The sequence below is a fragment of the Macaca mulatta genome, chromosome 2, assembly GCF_049350105.2.
Source record: "Macaca mulatta isolate MMU2019108-1 chromosome 2, T2T-MMU8v2.0, whole genome shotgun sequence".
NCBI classification, from domain to species: Eukaryota; Metazoa; Chordata; class Mammalia; order Primates; family Cercopithecidae; genus Macaca; species Macaca mulatta.
Genome location: NC_133407.1, coordinates 21,863,262 through 21,877,476, shown reverse-complemented (window position 1 = coordinate 21,877,476; position 14,215 = coordinate 21,863,262). Strand labels below are relative to the sequence as shown.

The following is a 14,215-nucleotide window of genomic DNA, read 5'->3' as shown; positions in this document are numbered from 1 at the left end:
ATACAACTCAACCTTGATTCCTGTTAAAACTCCAGCAAGCACCTCTCTCCGTTTAACTCTTGAGGAACTGAGTACCATGGTTCATAGAAGTGGGGCATTGGCTGCGAGTAAATATTGTGCTTTTTCTCTAGGGTATGATCTCTATTTTTATTGAGCAACTGTCAGTAGGCCATGCAATACTGCCAACACCACACTGAAAATAGAATGAAGGCAATTACCTCAGCAAAGATTAACGCAGAAAGTAAAATTGCACTTATGTAATACTCATCTTTCAGCCACTGAGACTAGCCTTCGGTTGGTTTCTCTGTGTCTGTGTGAACATCATAACAGAGCAACAGCATCCGTGCCCATGTTGGAGGAATCTGCCCTCTGTATCACTCCCTCTTCCTGTGTTCTCTAAAGCTTTCCTCAGAGCAGACATCAGAACACTGAACCGCTCCCACTGATGATCTCCCAGCAAAATGCTGCGAACAGATGAGAGATAATATTAGCTAGCAACATATCAGCACTCTTCTAGTGTTTGGCAACTGCTTGTCAGTAAACTTCAGGAAAATGCTTGCATTTTGAGAGAATGTCAGGCCTGAGTGAAACTTTAGAGACATTCAAGCCAATCCTCTCATTTTACGGAAGAAAACACTGAAGCCTGCAGGGATTAGATGGCTTGTCTGTGGTTTCCTTAGTCCCTTTTAAGTTTAGATAAAGGACTGAAATCCCCGCCTCCACTCCCGCAAGGGCATTTCCTCCATACCCTTGGCTTCTTATGATGAAATCAGGACCACAGGGAAAGCTTCCCTGTCAAATCCCTGAAACACCCCCAGTGGGTGGAGAAAACTTTACAACAAAAGAAGAAAATAAACCCCATAATTAGAAACAGAACTGACTCCAGACCAACTAACAGAAATATTGTGCTGGCTTTCACGAGTTCTACGGAAGAAGGAAAAGAAAGCCTGCATCAGCACCTCGAGGCTTACATGTGGGTCTGGTGGAATGCTACCATTTTCATAAAACACACACAAATAACAAAAATGGCCATGATGGGGTGCAAAAGAAACAAGAAAAAACAATTCCTGAGGAGGGCCACATTGGCATCAATTATTGATATCACCTTGCTTTATTGTTTTGCCCAAATCTCTGGCATTGAAAACTGAATTGGCTTAATATGTCTATTAAATTGTAGTAATAGGGATATTAACTACACCTTATCGGGCCAAATCTTACACCTGTAAAGTATATATATATAATATATAATGTATATAAAATATATATTAATATATAAAGTATATATAATATATAAATATATACTATATATAATATATATACTCTTTACATTATATATATAATGTGTACATATAATATATATCTCTCTCTCCACATGGGCCCCTGTTTTAGTTAGAGGGAGAAGGATGAGGGGGAAAGAGAATATTTGCCAGATACAGTGGTGTCATATATAATATCTCAATTGATTATTACAACCTTAAGAGATAACTATTTTATATTTACAGAGGAGTCACAAAGATAGTACAGAGCTCTCATATATCTTTCACACAACGTTAACATTTTGCATAACCATGTGGGGCTAACTTTCACCAGTTTTTTGAGATATAATTCACCTACTTAAAGAATATACCTCAATGGCTTTTATTCACAGATATGGGACAACCAACAGTTCAGTCAATGCTAAAACATTTTTATCACCTCAAAAGGAAACCTCACACCCTTTAGGTATCATGTTTTTCATCTCCAACTCACACCACAGCCCTAAGCAACCACTAATCTACTTTCTGTCTCTGTACATTTCTCTGCCCCAGACATTTCATGTGAATAGAATCATACAATATGTGATCTTTTGTGACTGGCTTCTTCTTCTACTTACCATAGTATCATGGCCCATCCAAGCTATAGCATGTATCAATACTTCATCCCTTCTTATGGCCAAGTAATATTTCATTATATGGTTATAATATATTTTATCTTTCCATTTGTCAGTTGATGGAGGCATTTGGGTTGTTTCTACCTTTTGGCTATTATGAATCATGTGAAGCTAATTTTGATGGAAATTAAAATGTCCACTGTATTGCAAATAAAGTTGATTGGAAACATGATTTTAGATCTATAAGGACTTTGATATGTCCTAATACCTTACTTTTGAAGTAAACTGATTAGTTCATTCAGTCACTAACTAAGACCTTCCCCAAAGGGCAAGTCCTTAAGCGCATGCAGAGTGCAGTCTGAACACGTATGTTCTATGAACTTGACATCTTCAAAAGAGATAAATGTAAGGATAATTTTCAGTGTCTTCTTTTAAACTCTCAGTCAGGTAATTTGACCCTCTCTTTCAGAGTTCAAGAGTGAATGGGCCAGAGAGATACCTTAGTTTGGGTTATCCCAGATACAAACCTTTGGGATAAGTGTGTGAATTCAAGAAATTTATTTGGAAAATTCTGGTAGAGGTGTAGGGCAGTGAGAGAGGGATGGGAAAGAAGCCTATAAAGAGTTCGTTTTGGGGCAAGCTAGTGTTGTGTGTAATGAGTGCTTAATCATATAGAGGACTTCTGGGGCACAGTGTACAACGTGCCTTAGAGACAGCCCAAAAGAGGAGTTGTGTGTGGGATATTTATCCATCAATTCTCATCAGTTATTGTTAATGGAGCAGTAAGTCCCCTAGCACTCCTCAAAAAACCAGGCATAGAGAAGCAGGTGCTTCCTTGCAGTTGGAAGCTGTGGGATTGAGGACGGAGACACAAAGGTGATGTGCTAGAGCAGCAACAACTACAAGAGAGTGAGGCATTATGAAGTCTCCTCATGGGAAGGCAAGAGGAGCAACAGTAGAGCTTCCATCCTGATAATGAGACTTTCAAAGAAGACATTGATGAATACTGAGGCAACACCATAGACCTCCACTTACTTGTCTATAAAATGGGAACTAATTCTTTATTCATAAAACCCTTGATATTTAAAGCTGCAATTATATATGAAGCAAAATACCAGTCTAGCTCTACCCATTACAGCTTAATACCTCGGGAAAGATTTCTATAAACACATTAATATGTGACTGTGGGATGGTAGATAAAACACATATTTTGGAGACAGATGATCCTGGGTTTAACCCCTAGCCTCAATATACAGAACCTCTGTGCCCTTAAGCAAACCGTTTTTATCTATGAGAACAAGTCCTGTCAGTCCACAGTTCCCCTCCATCCACACTCCAACTTCTGGTAAAAAATGAAATGAAATTATGACAACATTTTAGCACGATGGCTGTTGTATAGCATGAGTTCAATAAGTGAGAGTTTTTCATATTTCTACTGGGATTCAGAAAGACATGCAACAAGTAAATACATTAACTCATTCAACAAATATTAATATCCTACCCTATGTAGAATTCTATTCCAGTTGTTGGAATATAGTGGCAAAGGATCCAAATCTCTGCCTTCATGAAGTCTACATTCCAGTAAATCACAAACACTGGGATCACGTTTTCATATTTAAGTTCCTATTTTTATTGTCTGGAAAAGTAGGTTCAGTTTATGTTGCTTTTGGGCTTTTAACTTTGAAAAATATAAGCCTTCCATCAAAGCATCCCAAAGTACTTCTCTCCAACTTTTAATTAAACATTTTCTGAGAGTCATTCCTCAAATCTTTCTTTGATGTTGCATTAGTTGAAAGTTTTAGGTCCTAAATGATGGAATGAAAAGTTGAATGACTTTAAGTAAAAAGGGAAACTTATTGAAATGAGTGTATATAAAAAAGTTATAGGAAAAACAGAGACATGGCTGGACCTTTGAATAGCTGTATCCAGGGGCATAGAAGCTATAGGGAATTTCCCTGTCTCTCACATCTGTACCTGTGTGGCAGCTTTATCACTCATACTGCAGTGTGGCTTTCTCCACATGGCAGACAATATACCTGCTCATTGCACCTATGATTTATATCTTGCAGCTTTAGCTACCAGAGATGTTAACCCAACCCTCCTAGTTTTCTTATACAAAATTTCCAGAGAAGAGACAGTTCCACCTTGGGGCAAGGATTCTCTATTAGATCATGCAGCTTTGTAGTTACATCACAGTAATTATGTGGCTGGGGCACTCCTAGAATCATTTAGGTACCCATACTATCTGTTAAGACATAGAACCCCAAGAAGGTAGATTCTCATGTCACGGTCGCCTTTCTGGCAAGAAGAATGTATAAATAGCAGCTCTGAAAGTTGGAGAAATAAACAAATAATAGAGCTAGAAGATATCACATCTTATTCAGTCCACACAGGTGTCCATTAGTAGAAATGAGTCAACAGTACATTACTTTCTGCAAATTTGTCCAGTACCTCCAAAACAAACACATTAAAAAGGGATTATTTACCATTTATGTGTCAGGGAAGTAATAATAATGTGTGTATTACACATATTAATGTTCCTGTGTGCTTCTAAAATACTGTGGAACTTCAAAACATTTTCCAGTTTCAGGGATTAATTAGCTTCCCTGTGAAGTAGCTCATGACCAATATTGCCATTTTGGAAAATGAATGATTGAATTAGAAAGCCAAGGGATGTTGAATTATTCATTTTTTTCAATAGGGTATATCAAGCACATGCTTCATGCATGTCTCAAGGCTGAGGGTTGTGGGGACATAAACTGAAAAAATCTCTGCTCTCAAGGAACTTAGAGTCTAGTAAGAGAGGGAGACTTCTCAACATTGAGCCCTAATACAAGTCAAAACAAGGCTCAGGTAAGATGGATAAATATGAGAGACTAGAGGAGGTGATGAGATAGGACTGGGAAGAGAGTTAAATTGCAGAGGCCTTTAAAAACACCATGAGAAATTTAGTTTCCCTATGTGAAGACATAATTAATTTTTTGATATAGAAAATATTATGAATTCATTTATTGACTAAGACTCCAATTGTTGATGAAATTATCTCAATAAATGAAAGAAAAATTTATCCATTTGCCTAAGTCATTCAAATGATCCATTAGTCCACTGGTTCAGTTTGCCTGGTGTGTTCTGGGCTAAAATTTATGATATTGTTTGAAGACTGGATGAATTTGTACAATTGATACTGCTAAACTGTTCAGGTTTTCATTATCTGGAAAGGGTCTGACCCCTGTTGGAGCTCTCCTGGTGAACCCAACCGCTATGCGGTGAGGAAGTCTTTGAGAACCTATGGTGTGATGCACATGGAGAGCCCCGCATGGAGAGAAACTAAGGTCCCTGGCTCTCAGCTCCTGTCGGATGCTCAACCAATAGCCAACAGCCAACACAGCCTATCAGGTATGTGGCGAGCCACGTGGGAAGTGGATCAGAGGTGCGTCTTCTTCAGTGAGCCTTGTCCAAATTCTAGATTCAGGTTAAATAAATGATGGCTGTTATTTTAAGCCAAGAAGTTTAAGGATGGCTTGTTATTAGTAGTTAACTGGAACACCTTGTACAAAGGATTCATGATAATCATATCTTCACATTTTGATCCCATTCATCCATTAGACAGCAGAGTTTCAGGCACCCCAACGATTCAGATTTCAGAAAATCAATTCCTGGGCTCAGAGAAATGCATTTTCATTTCTGTAAAGAGTTTCAGAGAGGGAATACAATTTAAAATTCAAAGAATTTCTTTTACATGAAATATGTTCTGGAACATACTGATTTTTCAATCGTATGTCCCTATTTCTAAAGAAAGTTAAACTGAAAACACCAATAAATCATATTCCCCTCTGTATTTCTATAACATTTGTAATATACACAGACAACTTGTACAAACCATCCATCTCTGACCCACAGGGGCCACTAAAGTAGACGTGAAGGTCATGGCCCTGCAGCATTAGGCTTCCTTCTCTAGTTCACTAATCAAAAGTTACAAATATAGCTTCTGATCCCTCCTTTTCCTCTCTCCTTCTCTCTGTATTGGCTGTCAAGACAAGGCAAGGGTAGCAACCAATCAGCTCTTTATATTAAACAGCATATTTTGCTGAGCTGGACTTGACTTCTGGTTGCTACAAAACAAATCTAAGTTTATATCAGAGGTGACAAACTCCATGCCCTGTCGTTTATCCTTTTTATAGCATGGGTGACACCAACAGTCAACAAGTAATGTTGATGACTTGTTGATGAATCAACAAAAACAGAGAACTTCCAAATCGAGAGGTTTCCTGTGTCCATAGTTAGTAGTATTTTAATTAAAAGACAATTAAATTAAAAACAAATTCTGCTGTTATTTACTATATAATTTTACTTTATGATTACTACAGGATTATTTTTTTAAAAAGACACCCCAAATCCCAGTGCCAGCAGAGATAGCCACTGGTAATTTTGAAGTATATCTTACTGTAGAAATGAGTCTATATATGTATATATTTTTACCAGAAAATATATCATACCTTAACCTCATGTTTATACATTTGTTTGCCAAATAAATCCATTTAATGTATTGAGATTTTCTGTGTATTAGGCACCATGCTAAGTGCTTCATAAATGCTATTTCACTTAATTGCAACAATACTACAATGTAAATCAACCCAATTATACAGTCTATGTATTGGAGGTTCAGGTCCATAATCACAAAGTCAGCAAGTAGAAATGCCTGGTTTCAAACCCAGATTTGTCAACTCCAGATTTTATTTTTTACTATTCTACATCTCACTTTGTGCACCTGAAATTTTTGACTAAAATTATATTACAACCATAAATCATGATAATATTCACCTATTCACCTACAACATTTTAGTGTCTGACTGATATTCCATTGGATAGATTTACAAAATATTTTACCATTCCTCTCTTGGTAGACTTTTGAGTTTAGTTTTGTTTCTTTTCAATTTTCCACTAATATAAACAACACTGCAATGAATACCCAGGTAGATAAATCTTGTTGCTCAACCTCAGTTATTTCCTGAGGATGAATTTAAAGAATTAGAGTCACTGGAAAAATGAAGTGTAAAAATGTTATGCTTTCAACAGCAATGCCAAATTTTCCTTCAGAAAAACTACACCAAATTACATACCTGCTATCCAAATGTATCTGTGTTTGTGTTCTAAAATGTCTTTTAAAAAACAAAAATTAAAAAAAAAAAAACTTTAAACCACAATCTTTCAAATCACAGTATCATAATGTCTCAGAGACAGAAGATAGCTTAAGAGTCATTTAGTCTAATCTCCTGCATTATGGACCTACTTTTTCATGGAGCATTCCTGATCTGAGGTATCTATCTTGTAATTTGTAGAAGGTGGGACAGAAAAGAAACAAGCAAATTTAAATATCCTTAAACTACAAAGCAATTTTCTTCACCTCTCAGCGATGTAACACTGTTCAAACTGTTGTAAAATGCATCCAGAATAAGAGTGCCTCAATAGAAATGAGGAAACTGGCAGGCTTTCAACATACTCGACACGGGTCATGAAATAATCAAGATTTTTTGGTCATTCTCCACTTGGAATGGGTTTGCTCTAGGTGCTGGCAGCTGAAAATATATGCCTTGCTGTATTCAGTTGCTCAGCAGCTTGGTTTTCTTCTGCTTTTGGGAATTCAGGAAGCAGAGGTGGTCAGTGGAAGAAGACTGATTGTCTAGAGACCAACATGAATTAAATATATATATATTTTTACCTTTCCAGTAAAGGGACTGTGAGCCTAGCTGGATGTGTGGCTCCCTCCACCACACCCTAAATCAAAAGTTTCATCCCTGGAGTCTCTTTAATTCTAGAGACAGTGAGATTTAGCTCATATTGAAGGAGAAAATGACCTTCAACTGGATAAGCTTTCCTTGAGTACCCATTAGATACAAAACACTGCTGGATGTTGCAGTGAGAACAAACAAACAAAAAGCACAGGGAATACTCATATGTGAGTGAAGAGATAAATCTATAAATATATAAGTTCCGCAAGTTATTGGCAAATACAATTCTGAGAGGGCAAAGAAAGGGGAAAGATTTCTTCCTCTCTGTCAGAGGACTGGGGTAGTGGAAAAAAGCTTTAGAGAAAAGGTGGTATTTGTAGAGTCTGGAGAGCCGGGTTCCTCTGCCCCAAATTGGTGTCTAGTGCAGATATGGTAAATAATTAAAATCATGAAATAAGAACATCACTAAAATCAGTAATTTGACTTACTCTTAAAACACACGCGCAAACGCGAGCGCGCTCACACTCGCGCGCGCACACACACACACACACACACACGCACAATGGCGTGCGCGCGCTTTTTAAGCGGCCTAGAGACTCCATTTCGGCTGCACATTAAAGTCATCCCAGGAAGGAGAAGGGAAAATTGAATTTCACCTTCTTCTGCTTTAGAAAGCTAGATGGGTTGAGGGTAGGGATCAGGGACCACAACTCAACCCCGAAACTTTGGGCTTCCAGAACTGCAGGGGAAACTGATTCTGAGATCTGACAATGGAACCTGGGGCGGGAGGGGGGTACCTTATTCATAATCCTCCCTCACAATAGAGGAGCACAGTACTCGGCACCCAGTAAACACTCATTTGTCGAATTGATTTTAAGCCTCCGCTTTTCCCCCAAGGAGGGCAATCAATCCATTGCACGTTTTGCTCCTTTCACCAGTTTAATTCAGCTCTGATCTCAGTAGTTAGAAAAATGGGGGAAGGAATGGGGCCATAGACTGCTGCAAGTAGAGCTGTGTAAGAGGGTGCGAGGAAGGAAGGCGAGAGCAGCGGAGGGAGTTAATACTCCTACCTCAGCTGGTCTCCTGCAGCCAACGCTCAGCCCCCGCCCCCTCTCTCCTTTCCGGACCCCCCAACGGCGAGGCGAGAGAGCAGCGCCGGCGAGGCGCTGGCTGGACTCTGACTGTCACGTTAATTCCCTGCTGCTTTTCTAGTCCCCAGCCGCCTCGCCCCTCCTCCCTCATCCCCAGGCTGGGTTTGGAGGCGATTTCCCTCTAGTGACTGAGCCGACTGCATCTGGGCAAGCGGCGCTTTGCCTCTCTCGCGTCTTTGTCTGCTCTTCCTGCAAGGCTACGGCGCCTGGAGCAGGGTCTGCAGCGGCCGCCGCAGCAACGCGAGCCAAGTCGTGCCCCGCACGGCAGCCCGGGGCCGCACCCTCGCTCGGTGGCGGCGCCCGAAAACGCCAGCCGCGCCACGCACTGCCTGCGTCCCGCGACCCAGCCGCCACGCACCAACCCCGCCGCCTTCGCCCGGAGCCAAGCCCGCCGGGCCAGCCCGGTCCCAGGTGGGCAGCTCGGCTTGCAGCTGGTTGGAGGTGGCGGCCGCTGCAGCCCTGGCAGCGCGCACACCCCTAAGCATACGCACCCAACGCCTCCTCCCTGAGCCACGAGGATGGAGCAGCCACCCCGGCCCGGGACTGGCGCAAGGTAAGGTGCAGCCGCCTGTTGCTTTTCGCAGCGCGCGGGATCATCCCTCTCCCCGGGTACCTAGGCCGTCCCTCCAAGGAACAAGTAGAGAACTATTACCTCAGTTCTAAGCCATGCCTTTCTAAGCCCCCCGATCCCTTTTGCGCAGACCCTGGGAGAGACCTCCTCCTGGAGAGATACAGTCGACCCTCTGCTCCTGTTCAGCCGGCTGCTATACAATAGTCTGCAAACTTTTGTGACCCTTCCCTGCGCGGTGCTCACCCCGTGCTGTGCAAGTTGCAGGTTTAGTTCTTGCATTCGCCCTTCCCCCAGCCCCTCTTGCCATATGCATCTGCCCATTTCTCTCTGTGTGTTTTTGCCAGTCGACTTTTCACTCCCCGCAGCTCTGGCTCCTGAGGCGAGGGTTTGGGACCCAGCAGTGCTCTAGGAGCTCTAGGAGCCTCTAGGAGCTCGGTAGGGACAGGGAAGGTGAAATAAGAGAGGTGGGACGTGGAGGATGGCTGCGGCCACCCCTGAAGCTTCGTCCAGCGCGATGGGAGTCAGTCCATCCTTGCACACGCCACCCCCAACTCGGCAATGAAACCTTTGGAGTGGCTTGCGGCTGTGCGCCGTGGGAACTGCAAGTGCAGATATGGGTGGGTGAAGTAAGTGGCTCAGGGAGGGAAAGGCTGCTCGTGCGGTGGAGGAGGAAGCTGAGGGTCGGGTAGATCTGCCCACGGTTGAGGGAAATGAAAAGGTACTGCTAATGTGGACGAGGGGCCAGCCCTGAGAGGCCATCTGACGAAGAGGAAAAGGGATTTGAGTCCGGAGGGCGCTGGCCTGGGTATGTAAATACAGATGGGGGAGGGGCTTGGGTACCTGGGGGCGCGTGGAGACAAGGAATGGAGCCCTGGAATGCCGGGCCCTTGGGTACTTGGGAAGGCAGGCTGCTCAGTGCCTGGGATGGGGCGATCTCCCTCCCCATAAGCAAACAAACCTCCCCGCGAGAATCTGAATGCGTTGGCATCTTGGGTGGTGACTGAATGGTCAGATCGCGGACCAGGGATGCTTCTCCATGCTCTAAGAGGACCATAGTCTGCTCTCTTCTCTGGCACCCGCTTGCTTCTACGTTCCTTCACCTCCGCACCCAGGTCGGTAGACCCACGCCCACCTTCTCTGCCAGGCGCTCGGGAGTCAAGGATGTTTCCGCAGCCGCAGTGTAGGAAGGGGACTCCTGCCTCCCAGGGGTAGACGTGTGTGGTGTGTGCGGGGTAGAGGGGAGTCCCCAGCGCCCGGCGAGTAAACAGGGGTCCAAAGTGGTTGGAGGAGAGCGCAGGAGCGGAGGCTGCGGTGGGAGCCACTTTCCCCCGCCCCTCCACAAATCGCACCTGGGCGGAGCGAGGGAGTGGGGGGAACCCTGTGCTGCGCCCGGGAGGCTGGGGAGCGCAGAGCTGAGGGCGCGCAGGGAAACGCAGAGCTAGGAGGTGTGGGCCTCGGGTGAGGGGAGACCCAGCTCTTAGACCTGGGAGCCCAGGCAGAGGTGGATCTGCCCACCTTGCAGTTTCTAGGTAGATCCTTCTGGTGGTTCCAGATGCTCTGGCAAATGCAGGAAGGGGAGGTTCTTTTCTCCTGTGCACCCCAGCAATCTGGAGTGCAAGACCGTTTGCGGGAGGGGGCTTAGTCAGCTGTTTCGAAGAGGCAGCCTCCCCTCCCTTTTATCCACCTAGCCCCCTATTTCCGGGTGGGGGCACAGTGACTACCAAGGACAGTAAGCACCTCACTTAACCCTTCTCTCCCTGAGGAGGTGCATGCTCCTCTCCCAGAGGTGCCTTTGGCTGAGAGTGGATCCCTGGTTCCTAGTAGCCCTATAGGGAAACATTTGGTTGGGTGGGTTTGGAACCCTGTACAACCTTTAGGTCCTCCCTGTTCAGACCTTCCACGTGCAGGCTTTTCTTACTTTCTCCGCGGGTGCCCTACAGAGGACTCCTGCTCCTTTGTACCAGTTGGGAAAAAGCAAAATTCAGAGCAGTTCCTTTTTCTGGGTCCTTCGCCTTGGCCACATCGAAGGAAACATCGACTCGCCAGGGCTCCCGGGAGAAATCCCGAGGTCAGTCCCTCCCATTCCGGGGCACCCCTGGAGCAGGTAGCTCCCTGCCTTAGCGGTGGCAAACTCCAGAGCCCCAAGGAGCAGAACGGGGATTCCCTGCGCTCAGGCTCCTGGTGCAGTTCCTGAGCACAAAGGCCACACCCTCACAGGCCAGGCCTGGTGAGAGAGCCCGGCTTCTTCACAAGCACCTGGATACCTGAGGTAGGATCCTAGACTTAAAACTCACACTCCACGAGATTTAGCTCTGACCCCAGCCCCCCCTCGCTGGGCTCATTTCTTTCTGAATGCTTATCTGTCGCCTGAATTTGTGCTCTGGCCACTTCTTTTTGCATGTCGAAACAAGTTAGAATATGTCCCTTGGTAACTTGAGGAAAGACTCCAGATCCACATCAAGGTGGGTTTATTTCAGGTTGCTGAACCGTGCTGGGGAGACAAATAGTAATGTAACAATCAGCGCTAGCTAGCGGGTGTGGAGTTCTTACTCTATTCCAGACACTATATGTGATATTGTATATGCTTGTGTTAGATTTAACCCTCACAACAGTCCTGAAAGATGGGTAGAGATACTTATCTCGTGTTATAGATGGGGAAACCCAGTATTGAATAAATCAAGTTATCTGCTTATTGGCATTCAGCCAGGAAATGGTGGGGCTGATTGGTCTGGTGAGCAGAGAACACTGAGTATGTCCCATACTCCCAGCCCTATTTGGTACTGAAAACCCTTTGTCTAGAAGGAAGCATGAGTGAGGCCCCTAACCCTTTACTCCAAACTGCAGGGGCATCCTATGAGTGCCAGTCCTGGCCTGTGAGCCCCTGTGACCAGAGTATTGGGAAGACTGATGTTGCATATCGCCTGTCTCAAAGTTTGGTGGGGTACATCTTGGTATAGTGGAATACTAGTACTGTAAATCGATTTACAAAACTGGCTACTGGTACTGGACTTCTCTTCTGAACCTTTCGTAGACATTCTTTTTTTAAATAGGAAGATAAATGGAAGGAGGGATCCAAATATGAACAGGGATTTGCTCTGTGGTCAAGAACTAGAGGCAGTTTTATGTAGCAATTGTATTCGGCAAATGAAAGCCTCTCTCTGAATTGAGTCACAGAATTAGAGCTAAGAGGAATCTCAGATATCATCCCACCCAATCCAGACTCAGGGAGGAGATTCAATGCTGAGCTCAAGGCTGCTTGGTGCATTTGTAGCGTAACTAATGCTAGAACCACTGCCTTTTGACTGTTGCTCAAATATGGTACCATTATACATAAATAAGTTATGCTCACTTCCGCTATTTTTTTAGCATCTTAAAATTAATTAGGAAAATAATTTTTATTTTAAAAAGAGTGTTTTGCTTATTTTCCCATAAATGCTTCTCAATCAGCATAACCAGAAAAAACTCTATATCATATATAATGAATAAGCTACCACAAATTTGACTCTTTTTGCAGAAATAAAAATTTGCAGAATATTTATAAGTCTTCAGATCAACAAAAATTAACTATGCAAGCCTCCTCTGGATGATTCTAAATAAGATTAAATGATTTCTAATGATTTTAGCAAAGTCTTCTGTTAGATTGAGTTGCTTCATCCTTCCATACTTCCAAGTATTTGTGAAAATAATACGGAATTTTTCCTATCACAGGAAACATTCTTTTGAATACAATGGCATGAATTATTGGATTTCTCGTGGATTTTTGACTTTTCATTAAAGTTTATGCTGATGTAAAGCTAAGGCAAAACAATATATTTCTGTACTTGAGGCTCAGAAAGAGGAAAAATAGTTCTTTGTCACTTCCAATAATATTTGTCACTTCCTTGCCTACCTAGCCCCTTCAACAAAGGGGGCTTTCTCCAGTCACTTGAGGATTTCATACACCTTTAAGCATTTCATGAGACAAAGCTCTAGTTTCCAAGAACACCTCATGTCTTTATAGTACCAGGATGTCCTCTCTTTGGAGACAAACTAACACAAAGTCAATAGTAATATTGACTATGACTACAGTAATAGTCATAATCAATAGGGGGGATAGAAGAATCCTGTTTTTCAGAATCACATCAGCAGGGCAAGAGTCATAGACAGATGGTGGAAACCTGGTGCCTTTTATGTCACCTGGAATAGGATTTCTATCTCTAATGCTGTGGCACACTAGGACCTAGGTCATCCTATAGTGAGGGAGGTGGAAGAAGAAAAGAAGAGAGTGAGTCAACATTATTGTCAGAGGTGGGATGGGTGGAGGAAGATGGAGGTGAGGCTTGGCTGCTGAGGGACCCAGGTGTGACCAAAATGCCCACAGAGATCCAGCATGCACTAAGAGCTGCTCCCTCTTCTTCCTTTTTTTCCTACCCCCAACCTCAGTCTGCCTTTTGTGTCAGGTCGACTGTTCTGAATCCCCAAGACCCCAGTTATCTCAAGGGGAAGCATTCATTTTCCAGAGAATTCATTAGAAACCAATTTTGTTTTTATGCAAGTAGGAAAAACTTGCACAGCTGCCCCACTCTTCAGGAAGAGCCATTCAAAACCAGATCACCCAGAAGGGTGACCTTCTGGAGGTGGGGATACCAGCTTAGTTGAGTTGCAGCAGTGTTAAAGAAAAGAGATGTAACACTGAAATTAAGTGTGACAATATCCGAAAGAAATGGTTTCTGTCCCAGGGACCACAGGAAGGGGAATCCTTTGGAACCTGGGCAGATATTCTGCTGTCCAGTTCCTAGTTTATTCATGGGAGCTGTATCCTTACCTTACTTATGTGGTCCAATCCCCTCTACTTATTTTATTGTGGCTTCTATGTGGTGCAGTATCAAAAGTCCCACATCACACATCTTCTGGG

The 14,215-nt window shown here is 43.5% G+C and overlaps 1 protein-coding gene across 5 annotated transcripts in view; it reads left to right on the top strand.

Moving 5' to 3' along the window:
* Positions 1–8,873: 8,873 nt before the first annotated feature.
* Positions 8,874–14,215, top strand: part of LRRC3B (leucine rich repeat containing 3B) — an 89,857-nt gene continuing 84,515 nt past the window's right edge. For 2 of the 5 annotated variants that reach the window (XM_001093813.5, XM_015132267.3), the window contains exon 1: positions 8,874–9,303. The gene's annotated coding sequence lies outside the window, so the exon portion shown is untranslated. Of the gene's footprint in view, positions 9,304–9,663; positions 10,127–10,155; positions 10,434–10,715; positions 11,591–14,215 lie in introns of those variants that run through there. The other 3 variants (XM_015132266.3, XM_028843182.2, XM_015132265.3) reach the window with 3 other exon arrangements.